This window comes from Arachis hypogaea, chromosome 16 (assembly GCF_003086295.3).
Source record: "Arachis hypogaea cultivar Tifrunner chromosome 16, arahy.Tifrunner.gnm2.J5K5, whole genome shotgun sequence".
NCBI lineage: Eukaryota > Viridiplantae > Streptophyta > Magnoliopsida > Fabales > Fabaceae > Arachis > Arachis hypogaea.
Window position 1 is genome coordinate 99,766,164 of NC_092051.1, and position 9,120 is coordinate 99,775,283.

The 9,120-nt window shown below is 41.9% G+C and overlaps 1 non-coding gene across 1 annotated transcript; it reads left to right on the forward strand.

Annotated features, from left to right (window-relative positions):
• Positions 1–6,342: 6,342 nt before the first annotated feature.
• LOC112760194 (small nucleolar RNA R71) lies at positions 6,343–6,446 on the forward strand. The gene has a single exon (XR_003180646.1). It is a non-coding gene; the product is annotated as a small nucleolar RNA R71 (small nucleolar RNA).
• Positions 6,447–9,120: the final 2,674 nt, after the last annotated feature.

Below are 9,120 nucleotides of genomic sequence, written 5' to 3' on the forward strand. Positions count from 1 at the left end.
AACTTGGTGCACGAATTGTGAATCACACTTTTCACAACGCGTACCACTAACCAGCAAGTGCACTGGGTCGTCCAAGTAATACCTTACGTGAGTAAGGGTCGAATCCCACAGAGATTGTTGGTTTGAAGCAATCTATGGTTATCTTGTAAATCTTAGTCAGGAAGTCAATTATGTTTATCAATTGAATTGTGAATAACCAGTAGAGCATGAATTAAAAGTTACTTGTTGTGCAGTAATGGAGAATATGTTGGAGTTTTGGAGATGCTTTGTCCTCTGAATCTCGCCTTTCCTCTGTCTTCTGATTCACGCACGCACGTCCTCCTATGGCAAGCTGTGTGTTGGTGGATCACCGTTGTCAATGGCTACATTCCATCCTTCCAGTGAAAACTACGCTCACGCGCTCTGTCACAGCACGGCTAATCACCGGTTGGTTCTCGATCCGGTTGGAATAGGATTTACTATCCTTTTGCGTCTGTCACTAACGCCCAGCCTTCAGGAGTTTGAAGCTCGTCACAGTCATTCAATCCTTGAATCCTACTCGGAATGCCACAGACAAGGCTTAGACTTTCCGGATTCTCATGAATGCCGCCATCAGTTCTAGCTTATACCACGGAGATTCTGATTAAAGAATCTAAGAGACACTCATTCAATCGGATATAGAACGGAGGTGGTTGTCAGGCACATGTTCATGGGTTGAGGAAGGTGATGAGTGTCACAGCTCATCACCATCATCACAGTTAAGCGTGAATGAACATCTTAGATAGGAACAAGCGTGTTTGAATGAAAACAGAAATACTTGCATTAATTCATTGAGACATAGCAGAGCTCCTCACCCCCAACAATGGGGTTTAGAGACTCATGCCGTCAGAGAATACAAAGTTTAGATCTGAAATGTCATGAGGTACAAAATAAGTCTCTAAAAGTTGTTTAAATACTAAACTAGTAGCCTAGGGTTACAAAATATGAGTGGACTATGATGGATGATGCAGAGATCCACTTCTGGGGCCCACTTGGTGTCCTGGGGCCCACTTGGTGTGTGCTGGGGCTGAGACTTTAAGAAATCCACGTGCAGAGGCCATTTGTGGAGTTGAACGCCAGTTTTTGTGCCAGTTTGGGCGTTCAACTCCAGTTTTTGATCCTTTTCTGGCGCTGGACGCCAGAATTGGGCAGAGGACTGGCGTTGAACGCCAGTTTACGTCGTCTATTCTTGTGAAAAGTATGGACTATTATATATTGCTGGAAAGCCCTGGATGTCTACTTTCCAACGCAATTGGAAGCACGCCATTTCGAGTTCTGTAGCTCCAGAAAATCCACTTTGAGTGCAGGGAGGTCAGAATCCAACAGCATCAGCAGTCCTTTTTCAGCCTGAATCAGATTTTTGCTCAGCTCCTTCAATTTCAGCCAGAAAAATACCTGAAATTACAGAAAAACACACAACTCATAGTAAAGTCCAGAAATATGAATTTTTCCTAAAAACTACTAGAAATAGACTAAAAAATAACTAAAACATACTCAAAACTATATGAAATTATCCCCAAAAAGCGTATAAAATATCCGCTCATCACTACCCCAAAGATTCATGAATGCACTTCCACAATTTGAACTCCACTCTGGTCTTTTAAAAACATAAGCATTCTCTTTTTATTTGATTTAAAGGGACAAGCTTACAAGTAGGTTAAGTGATGGTGCAGTGACATAAAGACCAGTGCATATAGACTCTCTTCAATACCAAAAACTAAAAATAACATGATTTGAAAAAGGTTTAAACATAACATGGAAGCAAGTTCTATTTCATACAGGATCTTCCTTACTTAAAGCATAGAAAAGATGAACTAAGAAGAACTCCACCACCTTTCATTCATGTGGATGTCCATGCTCCCATCCTTGTTTATCCTCATTGTGTCTCTCTTGAGTACTTGTACTTCCACTTCCTTTGCCTTTTCCAAGCAGCTTTCTCCAGAAACCACTATCTTCCATCTTCTTCTTGAGTGCCTCCTTTTGCTGTTTCACTTTTCTCTCTTCTTGTTCTACAAATTCTTTTTGAACTTCATCATATGCAGGGATGGCATAGTGTAGATGATGCATATTACTGGTCATGTAGTTTAACTCGCCTTGAGTGTTTACATAGAACTCCTCCCTATGTAGTTGCCTTCCTTCATTGAGTACACTGAACTCATTGAAAGTTTTCATTTGGGCTATCTGCCGCTGGTTGAGCTCTTGCAAGTGCTTCTCTTGAAGCTCTTGTCTTTCATTCACTTGGTTGATGGCTTGAGTGAGCTGAGAGTAGTGTTCCTGCTGCTGCTCCATTTGTTGTTTTTGCCATGCTTCCTGTTGGTTAAGCCGGTTCAGTATTTGCTCTTGTCCTTCCATATGTCTCTGTCCTAAATCTTCAATGGCTCTTAGAAGGTGAGTCATATTCAAGTTGGCTGGGTCATGATACTCTTCTTGTTGATGTTCTTCCTGATGGTATTCCTCTTGATGAACTTCTTCCTGGGTCCTTTGCCTTCCTATATGTGGCCTTCTTAGTTGCTGAGCCGGTGTGGTATAGACTATTCGCTCGAGTGTGACTGGCCTCCCTGGGTTTACCCAGTCTGGGCTGCTGTCCTTAAATACTACCTTGGCCTTGTTGCACAAGCGGAGAATGGTGCTGGGGTACCAAAGTCTGGCTCCTGAGTCAGCTTTCTCAGCTGACTCTTGAATCCCTTCGGCAATGAGCTCATGCACTTTGATTTCCCCACCTTGTACTAAGCATTGTACCATAGTGGCTCGATTGATGTTAAACTCCGAATTGTTAGCAGCTGGTAGGATGGACCTCCTTACAAGCTCAAACCACCCTTTGGCTTCAGGGTGAAGGTCTCCCCTTTTTATGAATTTTGGTCTCCCATCTGAGTACCTCTCCCAGTCAGCGGCTATGACACAGATATCTGATGCTATATCTGAGAGCTCATCCTTATCGGGGCTTCTACTTATCCTTGCCTGATAACTCTCCTCATCAAAATGAGGTGATTTCAATTGAAGAGCTCTTGTGATGGCACTTGGGCTGAAGTCCACCTCCCTTCCTCTTACATAACTTTTGAAGGTTGGGGCTTGGGTCTTATCCTCTCTAACTGCATTTGCATAGAATTCTTTGATGAGATTTCCATTGATCTTCCCCTCTGGACTGGTGAGCAATTGCCACCCCCTTTGTTCGATTTTTCTCCAAATTTGTGGTGATTCATTGGCATTGATTTGGAAGATTAATTCTTGCAATATCCTTCTAGCACTTATCCGCTCAAATTCATGCTCATGAAAGGCAGTCTTGAATCTCTTGTCATCAAAAGGAGCACTCTCCACAGGCCCCTTCCTCTTTTGCCTCTTTGAGCTTGATGATGCCATGACTTGAATTGTTGTTTGAGGGGGTTTGAGGCTTCGGATAGATGAAGAGAGGGTTGGTTAAAGCAATTTGTGATGAAGGGTTTAGCGTGCCAATAGAAGTGTGGAGATTGAGGATTTAAATGTGAGGAGTGAGCATGTACTACGGTTCACTTATATAAGAAAATCATGAGTGGATGAAGGGTGTGGATTGCATGAATGTTTACTAGATGAACGGATGGGGTTGTGTATGAAGGGAAGACAAGGATCATCACTTTAATGAGAGTGATTGGTTCGGTCTTCAAGGTTCTTCTTTCTCCAATGTTGCATGGCAGCGTTTCCCCATGCGTTCCCTCTTGAGACATGTGTGTAGTGCTCTTCATTAAGTGGCGAAATTTCCCCCATTTAATTGTCCAATCAATCCCTTTTCATGCTTCTTTTCTTTTCCTATAAAGATTCGAAATAAGGGAATTAATATATAAGAAAATTAAAACTCTACGGCTAGAATAACTTGAGAGAAAGGATTTGATTGTTTGTTTATGAATTTCAACTAACTAACTAACTATTGGTGGTTCCTTATATGCATTTTGGTGGCACCATGGGGTGACACCAAACTTAGTTTGAAGCACTGTGATGAAAGTCTTGTGTTCAAAGCTCCCAAGACTAGTATGCAACTTGGTTTGCTTTGAACACCAAACTTGTTCCTCACTATATTCTGCATAAGAAGATTTTCACCAATTGTTTGTTAAGTTTGGATTGAAGCCCATAAAGATTGACTTATTCATTATCATCTGAAAGCATATAAAACATGGGTTGCCTCCCATGAAGCGCTTCTTTAGCGTCACTAGCTTGACGTTTTTCCTTCATCATGGTGGTTGGTAGTGCTTAAAGTCCTCCCCTCTTGCTGTGGACTTGTATCCATTGGTTGGATCAATGATTTCCACATGTTCCAGGGAAAGAACTCTGTTGATAGTGAAGACCTTGGGTAATTGAGATGGCACAGTAGGGAGATTAGGGGGAATATCTGGGAAGTAGGCTGAGACAACTCTATCCCCTGGAGAGAAGTCTTCCGTAGGGATCTTCTTGTTCCTCCATTTCCTTGGTACCTTCTTCTTTGTTTCTTTTGAGGTTGCCTTCCCCTTGGTGACCTCTTTTCTCCAAGGAGTTGTGATGCTGTCTTCACCTGCCTCTAGAGGTTTGGGTTCCTCCAATTTTTCCTTGAGCTATGGCAGTTGCTGTTTTTCTTGTTTATCAATTGAGGGGGTTTCAGAATGAACTAGCTGTGCTTCAGTGATTGTCTCCTCCTTCAGTGTCTCCTTATCGTTTGTGCTTAGTTCCTTGTCCTCTTGATCTGTCTCTTGTGAGGAGTTGAAAACATTGAAGCTGAGTTGTTCATCATGGATTCTCAATATTAGCTCCCCTTTCTCTACATCAATAAGTGCTCTGGCCGTAGCTAGAAATGGTCTTCCCAATATGATTGGGTGAGTGTGACTTTCTTCCATGTCCAGAATGACAAAGTCTGTTGGGAGAAAGTACTTCCCAACCTTTAGCAACACATTTTTCACCACTCCTATTGCTTGCTTTTGAGTTTTATCAGCCAGTCTGATAATGACATCTGTGGGCATTATCTCATTGATCTGCAGCCTCTTCACCAGGGATAAGGGCAGTAAGTTGATGCTGGCCCCTAAATCACATAGTGCTCTATCGAACATGTTTTCTCCTATGGCACAAGGTATATGAAAACTTCCTGGGTCTCTTCTTTTTGTAGGCAATTCAGGTTGAATAAGGGCACTGCATTCCTTGTTCATCAGTATAGTCTGCCCTCCCTTGAGTGAGCTTTTCCTGGGAAGAAGTTTCTTCATATATTTGATGAATGCGGGCATTTGTTGAATTGCCTTGATGAATGGTATGTTCACATGCAGAGATGCAAACAAGTCTAGGAACCTTGAGTATATTCTTTTTCCCACAGCACCATTGAGCAGTTGGGGGAATGGTGCATAGAGCTTCAGCAGCTCTTGTTGTGAGATTTCTGGTTCTTTGTGATCTCTATCCTCCTCCTTTGTTGAGTTGTCTTTAGGTTGTTTGCACATTTTGCCTTGCTTGTCTTCAATCTCTTGATCACTTGTAGTGACCATTTTGCAATCTTCCCATCTTACTTTCTTTACTTCTCCCTTGGGGTTTTTCTCAGTGTCACTTGGAAAACTATCAGTAGGTTTGGGAATCTTTTCAGCTAAATATCCCACCTGGAATTCCAGCTTCCTAATGGTTTCTCCCTGGTTCTTAATATTGGCTCGCACCTCCTCTTTGAACACCTTATTTTCTTGAATCTCTTGGCTTATTCCTTCCAATAAGGCTTCAATCTTAGAGAGCCTGTCATCAATTGATGAGTGGTTCGGAGCAGATGTGCTGTTTTGGTTTTGATAAGTATGTGGAGAAGTGTTGTTGTGGGGGTGTTGAGATGTCCTCTGGGTGAATTGTTGATGAGCTGCATTGTTGTTGGAGTTGTAACGTCTCTGGTCTTGGTTTTGATCTTGCTCACTTCCCCACCCAAAGTTCGGGTGATTTCTCCATCCAGGGTTGTAAGTCTTGGAGTATGGATCATAGTTTTTCCTTGGTGAATTCCCAATGTAGTTGGCTTGCTCCTGACTCCCTTCTGCTTCTTGGTTTACTACTTCTTGTGTTGTTGATGAAGTGGAGATTGCTGCTACTTGGTTCATCTCCATCTTCTTGGTGAGGTCAGCCAGCTGCTGGGTAATGAGCTTGTTTTGGGCCAACAGAGCGTCTACATTGTTTAGCTCCATCACTCCTCTTGTGTTCCCTCTTTCGAAAGCATAGAAGTAGTCGTTTTCTGCTACTGTTTCAATAACATCTATGGCTTCCTCAATGGTCTTCTTCTTGTTCAAGGACCCTCCAGATGAATGGTCTACTGCCTTCTTTGACTCATAAGAGAGCCCTTCATAAAAAATGTGCAGCTGGACCCATTCGTTGAACATGTCAGGTGGACACCTCCTTGTTAAGTCTTTGAACCTCTCCCATGCTTCATACAGAGTCTCACCATCATGTTGCCTAAAGGTTTGGACCTCAGCTCTCAGCCTATTGATTCGTTGAGGAGGGTAGAATCTTGCTAAAAATTTGTTCACCACATCCTCCCAAGTTGTCAAGCTCTCCCTTGGGAAGGATTCCAGCCACTTGGCTGCCTTGTCTCTGAGTGAGAAGGAAATAAGAGTAATCTATAGGCGTCAGGATGAACACCATTAGATTTCACTGTGTCACATATTCTCAGGAAGGTGGTCAAATGTTGGTTGGGATCTTCTTGAACACCTCCTCCAAACGAACAGTTGTTCTGAACAAGGGTGATGAGCTGTGGTTTAAGTTCAAAGTTGTTGGCATGGATTGTTGGTTTTTGGATGCTACTTCCACAATTGCCTGGGTTTGGATTAATGTAAGAGCCCAAAACTCTTCTATCCTCCCCAGCATGATTTGCTCCACCTCCTCTGCCATGGTTGTGAGTCTCTTCTTCATGATGATTTTCCATGTTTTCTTCCATGTTTGGTTCAAAGTATTCCTCAAACTGTTCCTCTTCTTCTTTAGCACCAACTACTCGTTTTCCTTTTGCCTCCCTCCTTAGTCTAAGGAAGGTTCTCTCTGGTTCAGAATCAAAGGAAGTTGAAGCCCCGCTTCTTCTCCCTGTCATACAACCAACAAGTACAAGCAGAGAATATAGGTGCAGACAGTAATTGTGTCAGAATTGATGTTAGTTGTGGGTGATGCAATATATCAAACAGTTAGTGAGTTAGCAAACAGAATTGAAAATAACAAAGAAAAACAAAAGAGTAGAGGGAGAAGGGAAGAAGTTTAACTAAAACAAAAAGTAAATCAATCAAACAGAAAATGAAATACACAAAATAAAATGCTCAATCTAGTGATCTTCCAATCTAATCATTGTTGATGCACAATCAATCCCCGGCAACGGCGCCATAAACTTGATGAGTGGAAAACTTGTCTCTCAACAAATCTCCCTTCGGCAAGTGTACCGAAGTTGTCGTCAAGTAAAAACTCACAATAGAGTGAGGTCGAATCCCACAGGGATTGATTGATCAAGCAACTTTAATTAGAAGAATGTTCTAGTTGAGCGAATCCAGAATTTGGGTTGAGAGTTGCAGAAAATAAAATGGCGGGAATGTAAATAACAGAAAAGTAAATTCTAGAATTAAAGGACTGGAAGTAAATGACTGAAAATAAATTGCAGAATTGTAAATGGGAATGGGGGATTTGCTCATAAAAGTAAATCGCAGAAAATGGGTAAGATTAGAGATGGGGAGTTCATTGGGCTTAGGAGATGTTGCAATTCTCCGGATCAAGTTCATTTTCATCTCTTCCTCAATCAATGCACTCATTGATCTCCTTGGCAATCTTAAGTGATTGAATTGCAATTCCTTGCAATTCAATCTCTCAAATCTTGATCAATAGCCAATTCCTTGGTCAATTGCTCATGAGAAGAGATGAAGTATGGTCACTGATTATACCACATGCATTTCCCAAACCAAGTATTGAGAGGGTTACAGTCACATACCCATCCAAACCCAATTTGGTCCAGCATGAGAAAGCATTTCTAGCTTGATCTCTTCATTCCTCTTCCAAGGTTCAAAAGAGATCCAAGTTTGAATAGCTTCTCTTCCAAGATAACTACTCAATTGGATGAAGATCGAAATCTTTCAAGTAAAATCAAGAGGAAAGATAGAAGAAGAACAATAAAAATTAGTATTGATCCATCAAATTACAACAGAGCTCCCTAACCCAATGAAAGGGGTTTAGTTGTTCATAGCTCTTGAAAATGAAAATAAAGATGGAGAATACATCATGAAACTAGAAATTGCAAAGAAAGTAAATACAGAGAGTAATTCCTCAGCCTCCAGAACTATTTTACAATTCAAAGCTACTCCTATATATACTACTCTTCTCAGCTTCTAGTTCACTCTTCAAGTCTTGGGCCTTTGGATCTTGAGTTTGAAGCAGTTCCTTTCTTTATTTGGGCTTGGCTTTACTTGCAGAGAGAAAGTGCGGAGTGGGCAGAGACTTAAGCTCAGGGCGTAAGGAGTGTTAATCATTTAATGAAAGTCCAAGTTCGGGAACGTTAGTGACATTTAACATTGTCACTAACGTTCCAATGCACCCCTTTGCCTCACGTTAAAACCCACGTTAACTAGGTTAACGTGGCTTTTAACGTTTGCCTTGTAAACCTTCGAGAACGTTAGTGACACTCAACATTGTCACTAACGTTCCAGTGTGCCCCTTCTTGCTTCACGTTAAAGCTCACGTTAACTGGGTTAACGTGGCCTTTGCCATCCTTCGAGAACGTTAGTGACATTCAACATTGTCACTAACGTTCCAATGTGCCCCTAGGTCTCACGTTAGATTCCACGTTAACTAGGTTAACGTGGCTTCTAACGTGGCCATCTTTTAGCCATCCCAACGTTAGTGACAATGTTGAGTGTCACTAACGTTGGCTCATCCTTCATTTCTCATCGTTAGCTTCCACGTTAACCAAGTTAACGTGGAAGTTAACGTGACTCTTGGGGGTTGTGTGGTTGCTTCAACGTTAGTGACAATGTTGAGTGTCACTAACGTTGTCGACAACTCTCCATTCTCCACGTTAGTTCCCACGTTAACCAAGTTAACGTGGGAGTTAACGTGGTACTTAGCACCATAGGCCAACGTTAGTGACAATATTGAGTGTCACTAACGTTGGTTTCTCTCCCTCCCCCTTAA